This window comes from Hemiscyllium ocellatum, chromosome 10 (genome assembly GCF_020745735.1).
Source record: "Hemiscyllium ocellatum isolate sHemOce1 chromosome 10, sHemOce1.pat.X.cur, whole genome shotgun sequence".
In the NCBI taxonomy this organism is placed as follows: domain Eukaryota; kingdom Metazoa; phylum Chordata; class Chondrichthyes; order Orectolobiformes; family Hemiscylliidae; genus Hemiscyllium; species Hemiscyllium ocellatum.
The window spans coordinates 45,663,748-45,677,090 of NC_083410.1; the positions used below are offsets into that span (position 1 = coordinate 45,663,748).

The 13,343-nt window shown below is 40.2% G+C and overlaps 1 protein-coding gene across 1 annotated transcript in view; it reads left to right on the forward strand.

Moving 5' to 3' along the window:
* Nucleotides 1–13,343, forward strand: part of ush2a (Usher syndrome 2A (autosomal recessive, mild)) — a 985,309-nt gene that overhangs the window by 594,408 nt on the left and 377,558 nt on the right.

The following is a 13,343-nucleotide window of genomic DNA, read 5'->3' on the forward strand; positions in this document are numbered from 1 at the left end:
TGTTCCCACACTAGTATATCCCAATTTCTCTCAGACATTCTTGTGGGGCTCTTTACCTCTAAATGCCACAAATTCTATTTTATCCACATTTTTGGCCCTGCACAAGGTTATAAGTTCATTAACTCTATTTTTTTGAACTTGTGCTGATTTAATTTTCTCACAACATTTTAATTTTAACTATCTCCTCATTTTCAAATCCCTACATAGCTTCACTCCATCCTACCTTGTAACATTTTTCAGCCCATAGCCTCTGTTCTTCAATTTTCAGTATACTATATAACCTTTCCTCTATTTCATTGCTGGTGGAAGACCTTTTGCCACCATGCTACTGCACTTGTGAAGTATTTTCAAAACACTCCGTAACTTCAAAAACACTTCAAAGCTTAGGCCTTTGACAGTTCTCTCTGTCAAATTCTCTTTGTTTGTTCTTTTTCTCATTCTATGTTCGACAATCATCCTGTAAATTACTTGGTGATGCTTTATTGTGTGAAAGGCCTGACATAATTTAATATATTTTAATGAGTATCAGTAGCGCATTATGACTATATTAGTGATCCTTCTTTATTTATAAAGAAAGCAATGAACCACTTAACCAAAAGAACTGTTGAAAAATTTGTTAATTTAACTGTGGTCATGTTGATTTGGATCAAGCTCACTGGATTGAACAGGGTGGCTGCAGACTAAGAATGCTGTCCAATTCTGCGCTTCGCCTCCAGTCACTATCATCCCTAGTAGGGCCTTTAGATGTATAATGGGTGTGTCTATAGTTTCAGGCTGCAAGGTATTTATAATAGGCACATAAGTTACAATTTTCAGGTACAAACGAGTGAAGTACATGCAGCAAATTCTTCATTTGTTTCTGTCTGCCTCAAATTGGCTGACAATCCCTAAAGTTGATGGTTAGTCAAAATAAGGTAATTTTAGTCACAACCCCACAAACATTATTCCTACCCACATATTGCAATTCTGCTCTTGACCCACGGCATCCTGTCCTATTAATGTCAACTATTAATCCCAAAAATTGGTGGAGGCAGGGTCTTTGAATAGTTTTAAATCTGTTAGGTAGATTGACTAACAAGGGATTTAAATGGAGTACACAGGAAAGTGGAGTTGGGATGACAATCAAATCAGCCATTATCTTATCAAAGGCAGCACAAGCTCGAGAGGCTGAATCATAACACTTTTAATTTATGGGACAGCAAAGAAGGCTACTTCAGCATACAACGAGACCTTGATCAGATGGACCAATGGGCTGAGGACTGGCTGATGGAGTTTAATCTAGATAAATGTGAGGTGCTACAATGTAATAGGGCAAATCAGGGCAGGACTTATACACTTAATGGAAAGGTTCTGGCAAGTGTTGCTGAACAAAGAGACCTTGGAGTGCAGGTTCATTGTTCCTTGAAAGTGGAGTTGCAGATAGACAGGGTAGTGAAAAAGGCATTTGGTATACTGGTCTTCATTGGTCAGGGCATTGAGTATAGGAATTGGGAGGTCATGTTGTGGCTGTATAAAAGGCATTGGTTAAACCACGTTTGGAATGCTGCATCCAATTCTAGTATCCTTGCTATAGGAAAGACGTCGTGAAATTTGCAAAGATACCGAAAAGATTTACCAGGATGTTGCCAGAGTTTAGGGTTTGAGCTATAGGGAAGTGCTGAATAGGCTGGGACTATTTTCCATGGAGCATCAAACGCTGAGAGGTGACCTTATAGAAATTTATGAAATCATGAGGGGCATGGATCGGGTGAATAGTCAATGACCTTTTGCAGGGTAGGAAAGTCCAAAGCTAGAGTGCATAGGTTTAAGGTGAGAGGCAAAAAGATTTAAAAGGAACCTAAAGGGTAAAGATTTCATGTGGTGGGTGGTGTTTGCATGGAATGAACTGCTAGAGTAAGTGGTGGAGACTGATACAATTGCAATATTTGAAAGGCATCTGAATGGTAATATGAATAGGAAGGATTCAGAGGGATTTGGACCAAGTACTGGCAAATGGGACTAGATTAATTTCGGATATCTAGTCGGCACGAACGAGTTGGACGGAATAATCTGTTTCCATGCTGTACATCTCCATGACTCAAAAACCAAGGCCCACTTTGTGTATGAACCATATTTCCTAGCCTCCCCAACTGTTGCACTCTGCCACTGTGCTAGTCTGAACTGTGTCGCTTGTCAATGTTTGAGTTCCAGTCCTCAAAAAGACCGAAGTCCTTTAGATGTCAACCTTAAATGTGGCATGTGCTAGGTGTTAAAATTGACCTTAATCATGTGGTAGAATTGCCCCCAAATATAATTCAAATAGAAGAAAACTTTGCAATATGTAACAGAATATAACTGGAGGAGTTAAAAAGAAAGCTGCTAGAAAAATTGAAGTATGTGTGTGATTTAAAACAAATATAAACTACTTTATAGAGTGACTTGATTTGATTATTATAATAGTAAATAGTAAAAGTAATAGTAAAAGACACATTAAAAATAACACTGTCCTGTCAGACAGAAATGATAGACTATAATCAAGTGAGGCATTCAAGAACGAATACCACAGAACAATGAGGTGGCTCAAGGAACAAATAACAGACATGATCAAGCCAAACATAATTAAAAATGAAGAAATAATTGTGGATATTGGAAGAAAGATTTGCATAGGCCAATAGAAATTAGGCAAAGTAAACAACTATTACGTCTTATCACACTCTGGCGGGTATAATCCGTTGGAAGTCAAGCCCCACTATTCTGCAATTGTCACAAATGTGGAATATGATCACTATATTGGGTGGCATGATGGCTCAGCGATTAACACTGATGCCTTACAGCATCAGGGACCTGATTTTGATTCCCGCCTTGAGCAATGGCTGTGTGAGTTTGCACATTCTCTCTGTATCGGTGTGGTTTCCTCCCACAATCCAAAGATGTGCAGATAAGATGGTCTGGCCGTGCCAAATTGCCCATAGTGTTCAGGCTAGGTGGATTAGCCATGGGAAATGCAGCGTTACAAGGATGGGGTGGGAAGTTCTTCAACGGGTTGATGTGGACTCAATGGGCTAAATGGCCTACTTCCACAATAGGGATTCTCTGATTCTATTCTCCGATGGCCAATACCTGACATCTGACCATGATTCAAGAAAGAAGAAACTCATACCAGTTTTTAAAAATGATCCAGAAAGCAAAAACATATTTACAATAATAAACCTATCTTCTAATATTGGGCAAAATTAGTTGTCAATTCTTCATTTCTACACCAAGACTATACACCGCTCTCTCCTTGCACAGTCCAAGCACACACATATTCATTCACACATAGGCTGGACAAGGCAAATGGGAAACTTTTTTTAACAATTGGTGTGGGTGCAAAATGTAGGAAAATAGGGACAAAATTTGTGGATCAGGTTCCAATCCAAAAGGCAAAATAAGAATGTTTTCTCATAGTATTTATTTTGTTTGTTGGCAATGATATCAATGTTGACTATGGTAATACTCAACTTGGTAGCTGGTCAGATGGATCTATGCAGTGGCTTGAAATAAAAAAAAACTTTTTCAATGTGTTTGAGTGCTATTTCTTTTCCAATTAAAATGTGAGAAAGGGAACACATTCATTTGCTGGCAGGCTTGAAGTTTGGAGTCCCAGCTGCTTTCTTCCCTCTCAGTTCTCTGATAAACTGTTAATGTAAACCAACCCAAATCCTCAGCACTTAGTTTGCTTGAGTTGTGGATAAAACGGACTAATAATCTAAACTTCCATTTTCCAATTTGTACTTCCAAATAAAGTATGTATAGTCCTTATCCTATAAACATCAGGAGAGTCATTGGCACCATTTAGTCCAGAATTGGTGAGATTTTGGAGGAAGCTGTCATTTGGAGTGGAATTTATTTCCTTCAGATTTCCATCTTTTTCTATCACTATTCAAAATACTTTATTAAGTCTTGTGTCAATCATTCATTCATTGGCCATCCCTCACAAATGAGGATGACTCTCTTCCACTCTTAGGATGATTGCATAGGTGGCTGTACAGTCTGATGCAGCTTACGCAGGCTCTGTTACACTTGGGCAGAAGGTGGTCTCAGGAAGGTGTGGGTGGGGCATCGGTGTAGCAACATGCTCCTTTTGCTGTTTTCACCTGGATTCCACTTTTTCCTGATGACAAGTCTCAAGGTGCTTGACACTTTCCTGGATGATCTTCCTCCACTTTGGATGGTCTTGGATCAGTGATTCCCAGGTATCTGTGGGACACCGCATTTTACCAGTAAGGCCTTTAGAGGTTCACTGAAGTGCTTCCTCTGTCCACCTGGAGCTTGCCTGCCATTTTAGAGCTGGGAATAGAACAGCTTGGGGAGTTATGCTTTGATTATGCAGATGGTGCCCAGCCCATCATGGCTGATCAAGGGTGGTCAGTGTGTTGATGCTGGAGATATTGGTCTGGTTGAGGATGCTGGTGTTGGTGTCTCTTCATTCCTAGCAGATTTTCAGAATCTTGAGCAGGCACTTTGAGGTGTCTGCTATATATATTCCATGTCCCATAGCCATATAGGAGAGCTGGACACATTATGTTTCGGTGTCGGATGTTGTTGTCCTTGAGCATCCTTTACTCAGGCAGCCGAAGGCTGCACTAGCACTCTGGAGGCAGTACTGGATCTCTTCATCAACAGCTGCTTTGGTTGATAGGACACTCCTAACGTATTGGAAGTGGTCAACCTTCTCTAAGGCCTCCTCGTGAACATTGATGATCGAGGGTTTGCTCCACAATGCCCGGTCAGGTTGGTAGAGAACCTTCGTCTTGTGGAAGTTCAGGATGGGACCTATGCTCTCCATAAGGGTGCTGACAATGACCTAGAGTACATCCTTGGAGATTGTCCATGCATAGCACTATCTGCATACTGCAGCTCAATGACACTGTTTGGGGTGGCTTTGGTTTTGGCTTGTAGGCAGTGGTGGTTAAATAATTTCCTGTTGGTTCTATAAGCTAACTTAAGAGCCAGCAAGAAACTATTCAACCTCTGCCACCTTCAAGTCTTCTGTAGTGAAGCACTTTTGAATAAACAGTCACAGATTTTATTGAACCTGCTAAAATTGGGCTCCAGTTCCACGTCATTTGATGTCACTATGATATAGCCTCTTTTGCCTAAACTTAGCAATTATATCCAGAATAAGGTGCAATTTCCTTTGCTCTACACCTCCCCCCACATACTTTTATAGTATTGCAAACAACAAATGCTGAAGAGAGAGCAAGCTAACATTTCGAGTCTAAATGACTTTTCATCATAGCTGAAGTGAGGTGTGAAGAGTCAGCATTTATGCTATAGTTTGGGAGTTTACAGTATCTCATTATATCTTCAACATTAAATCATGCATACGTAAAAGTTTGAATTCACTCCTACCTCCTGCCATGTCACTTGAGCTTGAAGAACTAAACTCCAAAAGTAACCTCAGTTCTGTAGCAGCCTCCTGGCAGCTAAAACACAGATAGATAGCTAACTTGGCCAAACAGCAAGGGATGCTGGGTACATTGGGCAAGCGAAACTTTGAAATCACAAAAACCCACACACCAGACACAATGCAAACACAGCAGTCAGGTGCTAATGACATTAGAATAATGCAAAAAGGCAAAAGTTATATTAGATAGACATCCTGAACAACTTATCCACCAACAAATGAGGGCGCAGACAGAAAGGCACCGCAGCCTGCTACACAAAGAAATAAAGAATAGCTGACCATCTCGATGATTGATAATGTCTCAAACTATTAAGCATGTCTCCCTGATTGGCCAAACTTTAGAAATTTCTGGAAAACCATCCAAAAAGGTATAAAACAATATTCATCTGCAGACTACTTTCTTGTTAAATCTTCTGGATGCCTCCTGAGGAGATCAGCATAGCAAGAGGCAGAGATCAGCTGACCATTCAGAGACAGTGAGGAAGAGAAAAAGCAGTTTCATAGTCCCACAGAGATAGACAGAAGGATTGGCTCTGCAAATATATAAGAGACTTGGGAAGCATTGAAAATTTAAGAGGCTAAATAGGATGAGAGATAGTATTGTTTTGTGTCAAAGCTATTGTTTCCTAAGAAAGTTGGGACTATTTTGTATTGGTACAAGGTCATGTTTGTAGTAATTGGACTGGTTTGATGTGTGGGACATCTGGTCAAATCCATTCATAACATTTTGGACTGAGTTGTCCAACTTGTTTAAGGAGGAACTAGACATCAGTTCTCTTAGAGAAACATAGGGCATTTGTGCTCTTCAGTCAAGTATTTTCTTTGACCCACAAACACATTGAAAACAGCTTCTGACAGCTGCTGAATGGACTGAAAAGACTCACTAGTGTTTTTACAGCTTGTTGATGGTGCTGCTTTCAGATGCTAATGATACAGATCACCAGTTGCTGGCCATTGAACATGAAAATGATCCACTTTGGACTTACTGTCTTAATCTTTCTGTCTGGATGTCTTCGTACTAGCTACTTGAAGTAATTTACTTCTTGGTGGGCCTTTGGTAATGATTGAAGTTCTTCTCTGAACATGTCCAGCTTGTGTCGATCTTTTCACTACAAGATTTCAAAGATCTGTTGTACACAATTAGTTACTGCCTGTGTAGTACTATACACTTTGACTGAAGCTCCAGTGTCCTTAAATTTGTTGTGAAGATCTGAAACCTTTTTATTACATGGCTGTACATCTCCATAAGTCATACTATCATAAATTCTGCAATCCCCTAACCTCATTGGTACTCCCTGTGCTTTCATTAGTGGTTGAATGAGTACAAGATTCTGTTCTTGCTTGCTAACAAGAGACAAGATTTCTGGAAGGAACATCATCTAACTGGGACTGTAATTGACGTTGTTGACTCTCCTTAGCAGTTTCTACACAATAATTAGACAACTTAATTTATTCCTTATCTTCTACAAGAAAGGATTGGCTCATCTTAAATGAAACAGCTTTTTTTAAGAATTTAGAATCTCTACAGGGTGGAAACAGGCCCTTCATTCCAACAGGTCCACACCAACCCTCCGAAGAATCTCCCTCCTAAACCCATTACTCTATCTCTACCCCTGACTAATGCAGCTAGCCGACCTATCTCTGAACACTATGGGCAATTTAGCACGGCCAATAAATCTAACCTGCACATTTTTGGATTGTGGGAGGAAACTAGAGGACCCAGAGGAAACCTATGCTGACACGGGGAGAATGTGCAAACTCCACTCAGACAGTTGCCCAATGCTGGAATTGAACCTGGGTCCCTGTGAGGCAGCAATGCTAACCACTGAGCCATCATGCCTTGCAGCAATATTCTGAGAAAGTGCGGCTGCTTAACTAAAAGCATTGTAAGGTCCAAGGTTTCGGATGAGAGTAAATGAATGACCTGTGTCCTGGCTCATTCTCTGTCAATACTCTGAAAAAGCAAGCCACTGTTGAGAATGCCCACCGGTGACTGACCACTGCCTCCTCTGGCCACTTCTTTTCCCACAGTAGCCAGTTTCTGCTTTGAAAGAAATGGAGGGACTGGCCCACCCTTTTGTAATGCTAGGACTGAAGTGTCTTTGGTGTCTGCTAATTCAAAGACATTGAGAGCTATTTTGGTAGGTCTGCTCTATCAAAGGTCATAATAATTAGAAAGGTAGTATAAAGTCTCTGTAATCTCTTTTCTATGTAGCAAAGTATATATCGGGCCTCTTACACTGATGTTTGAGTTTCCCATGCTCCAAAGCGTGAAGGAAGGAAGTCTGAGGACCACATTCATAAACATGGCTTAGCATCCAAAAGATCCAATATATCCACCCTGAATCCAATTTAACATGAGTTTTTTCTATCAGTTACCTTAATATCTGCTTACCAGAACTAATATTACAGGTCTATTAGTTCACCCAAGAAGAATATGTCTGTTCATTTCGATCCTCATGATGCATATTTATATGCCACCACACACCAAAATGGTCTATCTTTGAACTTTTGCTAGAATAAAATGTTCCTTTGGTGAGGCTATTGTATCTGGTCCTGTGCTGACTCAGCTTTCCTGCACAGTTTGTGACATTTCCACCAGTCATGGAAGATAATGTGAAATCAGCACATTATTTTATGGAGAGGGACCTGGAGGTCCTGGTGGTTGGGATGATGCAGAGCGGGACTGTGCTCCTCCCCCAGGACTGGCAGAGGAAGCCACAACACCAGACCGTGCCGGACTGGCCTGAGGTTGCCGTCCATGTCAGTATACGCTCAACCCTTTAGAAGAACATGCAGCAATGCTACAGGAAATTCAATCACCTTCTCCACTTTACCAGGGTCAGCGCCACCATTTTCTCCTTGCTACCTCATACTTGCTCTGTCTCTGGTACTGAACCACCTTCCCACCAACGCTCATGCTTTACCATTATCTTCCCTCACTTGCCCGTACCCACTGCAAACCGTACATTTTGCATCGCCTCTGCAGCTCCTATTCACTCACTCAGGGCATCTCACTATTTCCCGCACTTAACATCTGTGAAATCCACTTTCATCTCATTCAATCCTTCCCTTCCTCTCAAAACAGAAGCAAATAGCCACAATAAGACAGAAAGAGCCAAGACATGTGGTGGCACTCAGCTTCTCACCCATTACAAGAGGAGGAACCTGATCCTAACTACCCCAAGTGTTTGACTAATAATGCCCAAGCCTGACAGACTGATAGCAGAAGCTGCTCTTCACTTGCCGTGTCAAGGTCCTCTGACTCATGGCTGTCTCCCTTGACTTGAATGAGGACTGCTCCCCTTAGACTTTCAGACATGTGTGTCAGCTTGCAATTGTAGACAACAAGCTCATGGTGCAGCTTGGAGATTGATGTAGCACTGTGCCATACAGCAATATATCCATTCCCTTTACTGATGACTGATGAACCAAGATGACAAGCTGCCTGAATTTGGATCTGTTCTAAACTGCAAGGCAATATATAGATCCTATGAACCTTTGAAGAGTAGCTGAGGGGGCAAGTGCTGAAATGAAAGGCAAGGTAAGGCAAAGACGTTGTGAGTATTGATATACTGCAAAGTGAGTAAGTGAGAAGAGAGCAAGGGAGGATCCCTGAGGTGCATCCCAGTCCAGTCCATGAGTTGGTGCCTGTCCTCCATACGAAGTGTTCTTGCAAGAGCATAACAATGAAATGAACTGGAGTGTATCATTTATGTGCAGAAGCAAGCTGTATGTGAATTGGACATGTGTAGTGATGAACAGTGATGATTTGGAGATGTTGGTGTTGGACTGGAGTGTACAAAGTTAAAAATCACACAACACCAGATTATAGTGTAGCAGGTTTAATTGGAAGCACTAGCTTTCAGAGTGCTACTCCACAACCATCTGATGAAGGAGCGGCGCTCCAAAAGCTAGTGCTTCCAATTAAAGCTATTGGGCTATAACCTGGTGTTGTGTGATTTTTAATAATGAACAGTGAGGTTGGTGTGTTGTAAATGCCGACATCCTTGGACCCCACCCTTGGAGGTGGGGTCTGAATGGCTGCTGCTCTTGCAGGTTATCCTGAGATGTTGGCGCTGGGTGTTCAAGATGGAGATCTTAAGGAGAAAATGGTGAGCTGAGGTCGTCAGGTATCTGCTCAGAATTTCATGTTGGGAGTTCCCGGTGACTAGTTTCTATCCTGTTGAGGGAAGAACAGGAGCCTGCATGTTAAAGAGGCAAGGGTGGATCATAATGAGAATGATAAAGAGCAATCACCCCCATTCATCTATATGCCTCTTGTCACTCACTTGTGAGGATCTGGCATTGATATCCAGGACTTGGTTGGAAAATGCGACTAGTCAGTCTCATGGCAAGAAAGTTCTCTCTCGAAATCTCATGCAATTCTCTCAATTTCCCACCTTGGGGTGGCATGGTCACTCAGTGATGAGTACTGCTGCCTCACAGTGCCAGGGACCCAGGTTCGATTCCAGCCTCGGGTGACTATCTGTGTGGAGTTTACATTCTCCCCGTGTCTGCGTGGGTTTCCTCCAGGTGCTCTGGTTTCCTTCCACAGTCTAAAGACGTGCAGGTCAGGTGAATTGGCCGTGCTAAATTGTCCATAATGTTAGGTGCATCAGGCAGAGGGAAATAGGTCTGGGTGGGTTACTCTTTGAAGGGTTGGTGCAAACTTGTTGGGCCAAAGGGCCTGTTTCCACACTGAGGGGAATATAATCTAATCTAAAAAAAGACAACATTGTTCAGAGCCCAGGAAGATTCTGCCCAATGTCTCCCTCCTCTTGCTAACAAATGTTTGTACTTTGAAATCCCAATTAATCTCAAGGGTGAGTCCTTGATGTTAATAATGCAAATGCCTCTCAGTAATGTTTGATTATATTCAAATCATCCCATTCTGAAGATTTGGATCAGAATCAGCACAGTGACAAATAAAGGGGATAATTCCTGCCCTCTGGTAATTTTCAACAGTGGTGCAATGACTCCATTCTCTGAAATACACATACTCCAGATATCAAATGCATAATAGAGCATGTAATGACAGGATCTCAAACAATAATTATACTTATGTTCTCTTAGATTCCACCTGCTTTCCTGAAAGAGCAAAGTGAATCTAATGGTCAATGAGGTGTTCCACTTGCCAAGCACCTATCTCACTATGTTGCATCACAGTACTGGCGAACATAATTAGAGAGAAGATCAGTGAAATAGAGGAAGATATTAGGTTAAGACACAAAAAATAATCTAGACCTATATTTGGGTTCAGACTGCAGTAGCAGTGTGTGCCCTGACCAGGAGGGTCAAGGATCAATAGAAATTGGTTACTGGCATACAGATGGCAGTCTGTCCCTGCAGGTTTCATTAGAACATATGACACATCTCAGTGATAGCCTCCCTGCTGAGCCTAAGGCTACGCATGCTGTTCGTCATGGCCAGACAGCTGACCCAATTGCAACAGACCCACTGTATGGGGTAGTACTTGCTGTGAGTTGCATTCCCAGACTATTCTGTTCTCCGACTGTTACACCATTCGATATCTGTCATTAACTGAAGTACTCTTCCTCTCAAACAGCAAACTTCTGACACAAAATGGTGATTCTTCAAAATCTTCTATTCAATAAGCTTATGTATGCCAGGCCTGACTTTTCAATCTCAAAATGTTCATTTTTTCTGTTAACCTCCACAGCTGCTTCATTTCTAATGATTGGTATTTAACAAGGCCTTAACAAGCAGAAATAGGCTTTATTCTGAAACTTCACTAATATTCCTGAAGACATTTTGGAATCGGAGGAATCTTCAAAGAAATGCTAAGTGTGACAAATAGTCAATTAGTGCCTTCATGTCAGCATGACACTTTTTCAACTCACCTCCACTTTTTCCACAAATATTTTTGAAGAGAGGATAATGTGGTTCTAAACGGTCAATGATGATAATGCTAGCTTATTTTTTTTTAAAAAACAATGGTTTACTTAAACTTGTTAATATACTTCAGTATAATTATCAGTTCATTATCACTTGAAATGACAAAGTGTTATGCTTTGTCTGTATTTATACCACTAATTGCAATTTTCTGCTAAAATGGTTACTGCTTTATCATTTAACTAAGTGTGTTAATTATGTTATACATTTTTGTTCTGCTGAGATACTGAGTTAATTTCCAGTATAGTTTATATTCTAAAACACTTTTATTAATCATAGAAGCACAAATATTTTTGTTAAAAATTAGAAATGAGCAATTTGGCAATGTGCACCTAGATACGATAGCACTGCACTTGCAGTGTTCCAGCTCCCTCTACCTTCTGGCAAAGTGACAAATGCTAGTGTCTGTATTCATGAAGATGTGGCTTGTAATAATACTAAAATTATTACAGCTGCTTCCATAATTTTGTAGGTAATAGTTTCAGCAGATTAAATGACATTTAATGATTAATTGCACAAAATAAATGGGGAAAGATCAAGAAAACTAAGATTGTAGGCAGTGTTTCAAATATATAGCAAATAGATCAGTCAATAAACAATGAGAGTTTTAAAAATAAATAAATAAGAAGAGGAATTTAATATTTTTGACACAACCCTTTTTCTCTACCTAAAGTAATTAAGTATCCTCTTTCAGCTACAAACCTGCTGACTGTGCATTTCGGATCGTTTCGGATAATAATAATTAACATAACTTTGGATCGTACATTTAGAAATGAAAACTTGGTAATCTGTGAAAGCTGCAAGTTACAAATATCATCACCCATACCTCCAGAATTATAATGTGGGAATTTACAAATTTCAAAACCAAATCCCCTTCTGAAATTAAATGGGTGCAACAGAAGTCATTCTACTTTTAAATACAATAGTTCAGAATCAAATAAGATACTATTTAAATCAGATGACCTCCAATTCAACAGAAGTACAAGTATTTCACACCCAGTTTAAAAGGAACATACCAATTCAGTTCTGACAGAGGTCCATAAATTACTTATAACAGCATTTGAAAGATCACGAAGTAGTTGTGAGTAATCACAATGAGGTCTAATTACTGGGGCAATTAGCTGTGTAACTTCAGTGATTGATTGGAGCTTAAGTCGATCTTGAGGATCTTATTGAAGATGGCCAGGAAGCAATCTTTCAAAAGCTAGCAACCTGGTCTGGAACTGTACGTGAGCATCATGATGGTGATTGAAACCGAGAAGACTGACATTTTTTTACCTTACCGTGCACAAGCTTTGAGTTCCTTTCACGCATTTTGTTTTAAATTCTACATGAAAGGACTGCTGTTAAGAAAGTTGATATTTATGCTTCCATTGATTTTCATTTAGTAAAGAATATAGTCATCAAAATGTTTAAATCTTCATAGAAAACATGTTAAGTAAACAGCTTTTTTTCAATTATGTAGAATTGATCATAATTTAAAGTGATATGCAACTAATGTAAATATATTATTTTAAAAGGTAATGTCAATAAATGATAGCTTGAAAATATAATTAATAGTCCCCAGTCTTTCTTCTAAAAGAAACCACGAGGTAAATTTTTGTCTTTGTCACTTGGGCTTTAAGCATCACCAAGAAGTGTGCAGAAGAGAAAACATGACAGGAAGATCCACAGAACACTAACAGAATGTCAAGATCTTCCTTCCAGTCATTTTGGGGAAGGGAAACAAGACATGTCCTGCTCCCACCATGCAAATATCTACACCACATTTTCTTTCTATACTCAATCCTAATGCTCAGGTGTTAAAGAGAGAAAGTACCCTCTATGAAAGTTCTAACTTGCAACAAAAAAATGTCATGGGAAGAGATAGCATTTACTGAGGCAAATCAAAGATACCACAGTAGATGTAAGTTTAGTTGTCATGGAGTCATAGAATCATATAGCACAGAAACAGACCCCTCAGTCCAACCAGTCCATGCCACCAAAAATCCCAAACTAA